General features: G+C 36.3%; 1 long non-coding RNA gene across 1 annotated transcript; it reads right to left on the bottom strand.

The window, feature by feature from the left end:
* Positions 1-6765: 6765 nt before the first annotated feature.
* Positions 6766-7859, bottom strand: LOC128320476 (uncharacterized). The gene is made up of 2 exons (XR_008304000.1): positions 7031-7859; positions 6766-6930 (listed from the first exon to the last, which is right to left on the bottom strand). It is a non-coding gene; the product is annotated as an uncharacterized LOC128320476 (long non-coding RNA).
* Between the last annotated feature and the right edge of the window lie 638 nt (positions 7860-8497).

Genomic DNA, 8497 nt, shown 5'->3' with positions numbered 1-8497 from the left:
GGCACTTAGTAGGTGGAGGCCCATGAACATGAAGCTGGATTAATACCTTAAAGTGTTGTAAGGCTGAATGCACAAGTTTTAAAACATGCTAACTGACTTGCATGGTTTTAATCACATTATGGGGATGTTAAAGGGCTGTACTGAAATGCTTGTTTTAATAATGTGATGGGAAATGTTCAAGTATTGTCATGTAATGAAAATATTATTTTGTTTCTTATTGAAATGTTGTTTTCTTTGGCCTGTTTGAATATGGTGGGAGGAGCCTCATCTATAAAGGAGTCCAATGATGAGAGAACAGAAGGTGTTTTTTTTTTTCTTGGGACTGTAGCCCAAAAAGAAAGTTTGTTTTTGGTTAGGTATTAAAGGTTATTTTGCTGTTTTTTTGCCTCTTTTTTGCTTCTTTCTCTTTCCGTCTGATGGAAGAACTCCAATGGAACAATAAAGGTTTTTTTTTTTTTTTTAGAGCAGACTCATGTCTTCAGTCTCATGGCTTCTTTGAAAATCTGCTTAACCACTACCATGCCTACTTTACCACAAAGGTTTCTATTTGTATGTTTATATATTTATTTTTCTATGTATGTATATATATATATATATATATATATATATATATATATATATATATATATATATATATATATATATATATAAAAGTTCTTAGGGAGGATGTAGAGAGATAGTGGATGTAGGGATGATGTAAAGAGATAGAGGATGCAGGGATGACGTAGTCCTGAAGAATGTAGTCCTGAGTGAAAATGCTGACTTCAGTTCTCAGTTTTAACTGTAAGAATATTTTGCTTTTAATCTTACACTAGCTTTGTTCTTACGTTTTTGTGTTTGTATGTTTAAAAAAAAAAAAAATAAATCTGAAAAACTCACTATAAAAATGGAGATTGAAAACAGGTTTATAAAATAGGTATACTTATTTTTGTATCAGTGGTTATACTGAACAGCAGTACAGAAAAGTTCAATGTATTGTTTAAATGTAAACAGGCCCAAGATCGCTGAGGTGGTGGTGAAGTACATCTGCTCCACAGGTACATTTTCTTATCTTCATCCATGAAATTAACTTCTTATAAATTTGAGAATTTTTTATTGTATGACAATGACTTAATGGTCTGTAAAATTCTTTGCCATTTCAATGTTACAGTTTCATTAAAATCAAAACTTGCAGTCAATGTAAGTGCTTCTTTATTGTGACGTAACATGGAGTTTTCCTTCCTCTGCAGAAAAATTACAGAAAGTTTTTCAAAATATTTAATTTCTTTCACTACTTTCAGTGACAGGATTTAAACCAAAAAAAAAAAAAAAATCCTCTAATATGGTAATGTAGAAGGAAAGAAATTCCACACATTGTATAAAATATTTTAGCTTTTTGCCTTAAGATAGTGAAAATAAAGTCATTCTAAGAATGAATGGCACATTTAAATGTCCAGCATAGATTTATATTAACTATTATTATTAGATTTGTTGCTATTTATTCAGTTCAAGATTTGATTTACATTATATATATGCAGTTGCGTAATTAATAGATTTAATAGAATTAATAGAATTACGTATTCACCAGTTTTCACCATGTCCTTGCTATGGTGGTTTGAACCAGAAATTTGTGTGTGTGTATGTGTGTCTTTACATATCCTGGTATATCACTTGAACTTGAAACTATCCTAACCTTGCTGTGAAATTTCAGACCTCTTAAAAAGTAGTTAGACAAAATTTCAACTGATGGGTTTAATATGTGTATTTTTTTGTAATTCAAAAAACATTCATATCATCTCTAGACCTCTTAGAAAGGTATATTCCCATATTTTAGGTTTATTTCAGATGTCCTGAATTGTCACAAAAACAAGTGTGTGTGTGTGTCTGTGTGTATGTGTGCACGCAATCTGGGATGTGGCCGACATGGTCCCCGCAATTCACTGACAAAAATGATAACACTTACATATGCCTCCTTCAACCAGGAAAATAATGTAAGCAAACATGTATCATTCTGTGACATTGTAGTAAGGTACAGGAACCAAGAAGATACACTATTGATTAATGACATCCTGTAAAGAAAAGACAGTTGTGTTGTGTGATAGCAATCCATTTAAATTCTCATCTTTCTTGTTTCTTCTTCATGTGTGAGCGTGATTTGAACTTGAATAACATTCCGTAGTCCAGTAACTTTCTTTAGGTAAAGTTTAATAACAAATTTAACTGGAAAAATGTTACACGGTCAAAAAACTGCTTCGCTCCAATATTGCATCACAAAAAAAACTAACGGTCCTTGCCGGAAATGACATCATTGTCAATATGAAATATAACACACATATTAAATTATTTACTTTTATAATTATTTTACAATTGCTTAACACACACAATTATTTATTCCACATCTATATAAGAAACAAATAACATATGGCTCTTACATGTTGTCATTACACACTGATGGTTGTGTTGAACTCTTCAGTCTTGGAGCAATTCCAGTCCAGGACCCAATAGATCTTATAGCAGCAGTGGGTGATTCGCACTGAACATAGGGCCACACATGATGATAAAGAGAATGGGTAGTGCCACAGAAGGAACAATTTCAAGTTGTCTTTACAGGTATACACACAGTTGTCAGTCCACTTGTGCCTGGCCATTATTAATAGCTCTTTAGCTACCGGAGTTGTACTGTTTAGTCTTAATTATGCAATTGTGTAGCCTTTGCTTAAAAAACTTCATCTTGATCCAACTTTACACAATAAATATAGGCTTATTTCCAAATTGCTGGTTATCTCAAAGTTGCTGGAGAAGGTTGTTTATTCACAGCTACACTCTCATTTGAATTTTATTAAATATTCTAGACAAGTTGCAGTCAGGCTTTAGATCCTTACACAGCACTGAATCTGCCTTGTTAAAGGTCACTAATGATATTTTGGTCTCATTTGACTCAGGCATGTGTGCTGTGTTGGTTTTATTGGGACTTAGCTCTACTTTTGATACTATTTATAGTGTTCTTTTAACTTGCCTGGAGTCTGTGTTTGGCATCCAGGGCTGGCTTTGCAGTGGTTTGCGTCTTACCTGAAAGATAAGCCTTTTTCAGTAAATACAGGGAATTTTTCTTCTTCATCGGCCCACTTTTTTGTGGTGTTCCTCAAGGTTCCATCTTGGGTCTTTTGTTGTTTTCCCTTTATATGCTTCTCCTGGGTACTCTTTGTTTTCATTTTTATTTCACTGCTATGCTGATGATACCCAAATTTATTTGACACTTGGGTCAAATAGCAGCAGCTCTTTTGGGTCCCTCTTTAAATGTCTTGAGGACATAAAATGTTCGATGGCTAACAATTTTCTACAGTTAAAGGAAAGTAAAACCGAAGTCATTATTTAAGGCTCTCCCACCGTTTCCTCTGTCCTAGAGGCCCAGTTAAGTCCTCTTTCCTCTAACACACATAAACATATCAAAAATCTAGTAGTTATTTTTGACTCAGATTTACAGTTTGATGTACAAATTAGTGCTGTTGTTAAGGGAAGCTTCTTTTATGTAAGGTCTATTACAAAGTTAAAAAGTTTCTGTCTACAAAAGACCTGGAAACTGTGATTCACACTCTTAGTACAGCGCAGTTGGACTACTGTAATTCTCTGTATGTTGGCCTTCCTCAATCTGCCTTATCTTGCCTGCAGCTTGTGCAAAATGCAGCAGCTAGAAAGCTAACAGGGACGAAAAAGAGGGATCACATTTTCCCCGTTTTGGCATCTCTTCTCTGGCTTCCTGTTAAGTTCAGAATTGATTTTAAAATTCTGATTTATGTATATAAAGCTCTTTCTGGTCTTGCTACACAGTACGTTATGGACCTTCTTCACCCTTACTCTCCTACCAGAACACTAAGATCTTTTAATCAACTTCTTTTATCTGTCCCCTGTTGTCGTACCAAGACAAAGGGTGATCAAGCCTTTTCCGTGGTTGGACCCAAACTCTGGAAAAAGTCTCCCCTTTAACGTGAGATCTGCTCTGTCTTTAGCTTTTTTTAAATCTTCTCTTGAAACTTATTTTTATTCTTTGTCTTATGATGTTATTTAATGTGATGTTATATGATGTTATGTACAGTACTTTGGATCAACTACTGTTGTCTTTAAACATGCTTTATAAATAAAATTTGACGACTTGACAGTTGGCATTTTATCAGTTATACTTACCATATAGGTCACTTTGTAGGTGTACAAGTACCAGCTTTAGCCCACTGATGTGTCATAGACCACCATAGGACCAGATGATTTGGGTGATGGTTTATTCTCACTACAGCAGTGACACTCACATGAAAGTGTGTGTGTATGTGGTGCTGGTAAAAGTGGATCAGCTACAGCCATGTTGTTGTTAAGGTTTTAAAAACACTACACTATATTACACATTCTTAAAAACTAAAGCTCATCTTTTTCCATACTCAGTGTGATAATCTTTCTCCAGCCCTCATCAGAGTCCAATTCTGACCACAGTTGTTGAAATATTTTAGCTGTTAGCTGTTGGAATATTTCTCAACCCAGCAGACATTTTGAGGTGTTTAAACACTGATCCACCTAATACACTCATGGGAAAAAAAAAAAGAATAAAACATCATGCAAACTGCATGTCTAAATCAGCACACACTTGTATCACTTCAAATAGATTTGCTGAGTTGCTTTGTGTCTCAAACAGACTTCCTGATGTGGTTTCTGACACTGTATGAATACTACTATTAATAATGATTATACCACAGCGCTGCTGAATTCTGAATTCTGATTGGGCAGAAGATATTGATGAATTTTCTATAACAGCAGCTCTGACAGTAGTGCATCTGCAAATTACAGGTATATATTAACATGCTTCTACTAATATATTATCATTTTCTATAGTAACAAATCATTCTCAGAGATTTGTATTATGGAAGGGCCACATAAATTTAAAATGTGTGTAATCATTAATATGGTGAAGTTATCTGCAAGGAGATCATTTATTTGAATTTATGGAGTCTCCTCTGTCAGCGCATTGTAACAGTCAGAGGTAAAGCTGTAATTTGGTTTTTTGAAAGTTTTCTGACACTGGAAAGTCTTTCAAGAAACAGAAAAAAGGAGGCAGGTGAGCGATTGCTGCTATAATGTAAGTGATAACAGGAACTACCTTGTTTTGCAGATGTCTATAACATTAAATTTAACTATAAATCAATAAAAAGTATATTGCGATGGGAAACTGCTGTGGATAAAACTGTGACGAATGCTGTTACCGTTGGTAACAGTAACAGTAACCCTACTGTGTTTTATGCTGCGTTCAACTCATGAATAGTAATTAATCAGTCGGAATTATGTCATTTTCGACCTTGGCATGTTTTACAGACAATGTGGAAAAAAACGTGGATGCCTCCATGTTTGTGTTTTGTTAGCAACAAGCTAACTGTGAGGAGTGACGTAATCTTTTCGGAGTTTTCTTTTCAAAAAGAGAACTGTATAGTCAATGTTGTAAATGTAACAAGTGAATATGCCTGCATGTTGATTGTTCTAAATGCTTCTATATACAGCATAACTCATTTAAAGGTGAGAAGTGCTATTTTGTTACTTCTGATGCTGTGTGCTGATTTGATGTCACTTCGTAAACATGGAAGGAACTCGTAGTTGAGAAGCTGACGTGTAGGAATTTGTTTTCTTTAGTTTTCACTGGTTGGAGTTGGGAATTACAAGTTGTGACTGCAAGTCAAACACAGCATTATTCCATACTTATAGACCCCTGAGTGAGACACGTCACTCTGATGTCAACTGCACCTCCTGGTTGCAAAAACTGGAGTCTATCGTGATTTTTAAGAGCAAGCCAGAATTTGTTTTCTAAAAACTTGCATTGTGCTGTTGAGTGTCAGAATTGGAATGCTTGTGTTTTTACCACATACTATAAAATCGGACACCTTTCCAAGCCATCAGAAGACGGTTGTAGTTAAAGGCCGTTAGGTGGGATAACTGTCCGAGTAACTCCGTCTTTGCAGAGCCTCGTCTCAGCTAAGTATCATAGCATAGAAATTGGCTTGTTAACTAAGTATTTAACAGGCCTCTTGCTAGATAGCTAACATGCTTTATTTAAATATTGCTTTAACAAACCTGTGAAGCTCATCTAAAATCTACATCAAGAAACTAGCTGGCTAAGGCTGGGTAGCTAGGTCACATAGAAGTTGCCTATAAAGGACATGTTTAGCTAGCTAAGTTTGTTCAGCTTACAAATTACTTTATGTCATCTGACTGGGCAGCACCTTGGCTTTCAGAGCCATGACGTCCTCCACGTTGAAATTGTAAAACATCACGTATTGATTGTGTCCACAAACCATAAATTTGTAAGCATCAAGAGACTTATATGCCTTCAACTTCTCTGTAGTATAATCTGATAATATGATTATATGATAATATGATGTCTGGCCATTGCAGGCTAGGCCATTGCTATATCATTTAGCTCCTGACAAGACACCAAGATATAATGATCTTCTAGTTACATCCTTTGGAAAGTGTTGGTCAGTAAGTGAATAACAGTCCCTGTCTTTTAGTGTTAGTCCATTATAATAAGTGAATAACATTTTAGCTAATGTCAATATGATGTAAATGTAATTTACAATATGATTCTAAATGTAATTCTTGGTAGATTCTTCAGTCAGATTATAGCAGGGTGACCAGATCAGAGCAGACCAAATGTGGGACAAGTAGTAAGTTTGTGTGTTACAATGTGGGACATATTTCCGAGACTGAGAGGCCTACCATTTTGATGTCTATCTAAACGAATAAGAAACATGTATACTCGGCCCATTTAGATTTATTTATATGTCATTTATATCCAACAATACACCAAAGAGAAACATTACAGCATAAAAATTTTTTAAAAAAAACCACATTTTGCTTTTACAATAATAGCATGTAGTCCCACAGAGGCTACTCAGTTCCAAAATGGTTCAAAGCATTGACCTGAAAAACAAGAATAGCACCAATCAAGTACAGAGATCTAGTGCCATTCTCCAGGCCAACAATATTTTATTCCATATTAAAAAAACTAAATTCATTTTACCTTAGTTGTCCTTCTTGACATTATACTTTTTGTTTAACAATGCAGCTTCCAATAAGGCCTTCTCCCTCAGTGCATAAGAGTGGAATTTTATAGCTGTATCCAAAGTTGTTCTTGACTTGAAATTTCACTTTTGATAAGCTCCACAGAGCACTGGTTTCATTGGTCAGTCCGTGCTGCCACCACGAGGGAAAATACTCTCTCCACAGATGCATTGGTAACAGGAATGCTGAAGAGAAATGATGCAATTGCAGTCATATTTGGGGTATTTGTGCCTTGCAGCAAGGTTGACCATTTCCTCACAACAGACGCTGTTGCTGTTTCCTCCACATTTTCCTGCTGGTGTGGTGAAGTGAGTTCATCCATGTCCAGCTTATGTCTTGTAACTCTGGTAACTCTTAAGAGGAACGTAATAAAGGTACATCTTATCTTATCTGGAGGGCCTCCACTGCATCACAGAAATGAGACAATGTAAACTCCTTCTTCAGTGCCAAGCTTGCAACAGTCTTTTGATAGTTGTCATCTGAGAAGTCATACCACTTTTCAAGGTAGCTGAGTGCAGACTTGTAGACACTGCAAAAATCATGTTTAATTGCTGCTACCTTTTCATCTGTGAATTGCTGTAGAATAGCACTTGTCTCCATTCCAAAGAAGGAATCCACCGGTTGCTGTTGGAGCTTTGTTCTGAGAGTAGAGATGATCTCATATAACTCACAGACAGTCCTGTCCTCTCCTTCCAACAGCAGTATAACATCATGGAAGATCTTCATTACATTACAGAGGAAAGACAGTTAGGCATGTATCTCAGTGGTTTGTCTCTCACTGTGCTGATCCTTTTTAAATAGCCACCACAGTAACTTTGGGCAATGATCCTCTCCCAGTGACAAGAAATAGCTCTTGATAGCAGGCCAGCTAGTTTCCTGACAGCAGGCCATATACTGAGCCATCTTGTAGGTACATGTCTCAGTACAGCCTGATAGTCTTCTTCCACGAATGCAAAAACGGCTTTCAATTCCTCTGTGCATTTTGAGGGTGAAAAGTGATTGAAAATCTTGTTGACTGTGGATTCAAAGTCCATGTCTAGCCTGTCTCCAGCATATTTTGCACAGTTCTGCACTACATGAGCCATACTGTTTGCCTTTATGATGACACTGTTATCTGTTTTTAGCCTCTGGAAAACAGAATTTTGTTTGCCATAATTTATACTTGCTTTATCTTCTGTGTATGCTGAAATTATGTCGGGTCGTAGGTCATTTTCTTTTATCTGGTGGTGTATAGTCCCTGGAGGACTAGTGGTTAGTCCTACGGCAACCACTGCGGCCAGGGTTCGATTCCTGGCCAGGGAACTAATCCCAGCCACTGGGGTTGCATACAACAGTGTGCTCTCAGTGCCAGTCCCAAGCCCGGATAAAACTTGGGAGGGTTGCGTCAGGAAGGGCATCCAGCGTAAAAACTGTGCCAAATCAAGTA

This window comes from Pangasianodon hypophthalmus, chromosome 15 (assembly GCF_027358585.1).
Source record: "Pangasianodon hypophthalmus isolate fPanHyp1 chromosome 15, fPanHyp1.pri, whole genome shotgun sequence".
Lineage (NCBI taxonomy): Eukaryota > Metazoa > Chordata > Actinopteri > Siluriformes > Pangasiidae > Pangasianodon > Pangasianodon hypophthalmus.
Note: the sequence above shows the minus strand (reverse complement) of the source record. Positions and strands in the feature narration are given on the sequence as shown.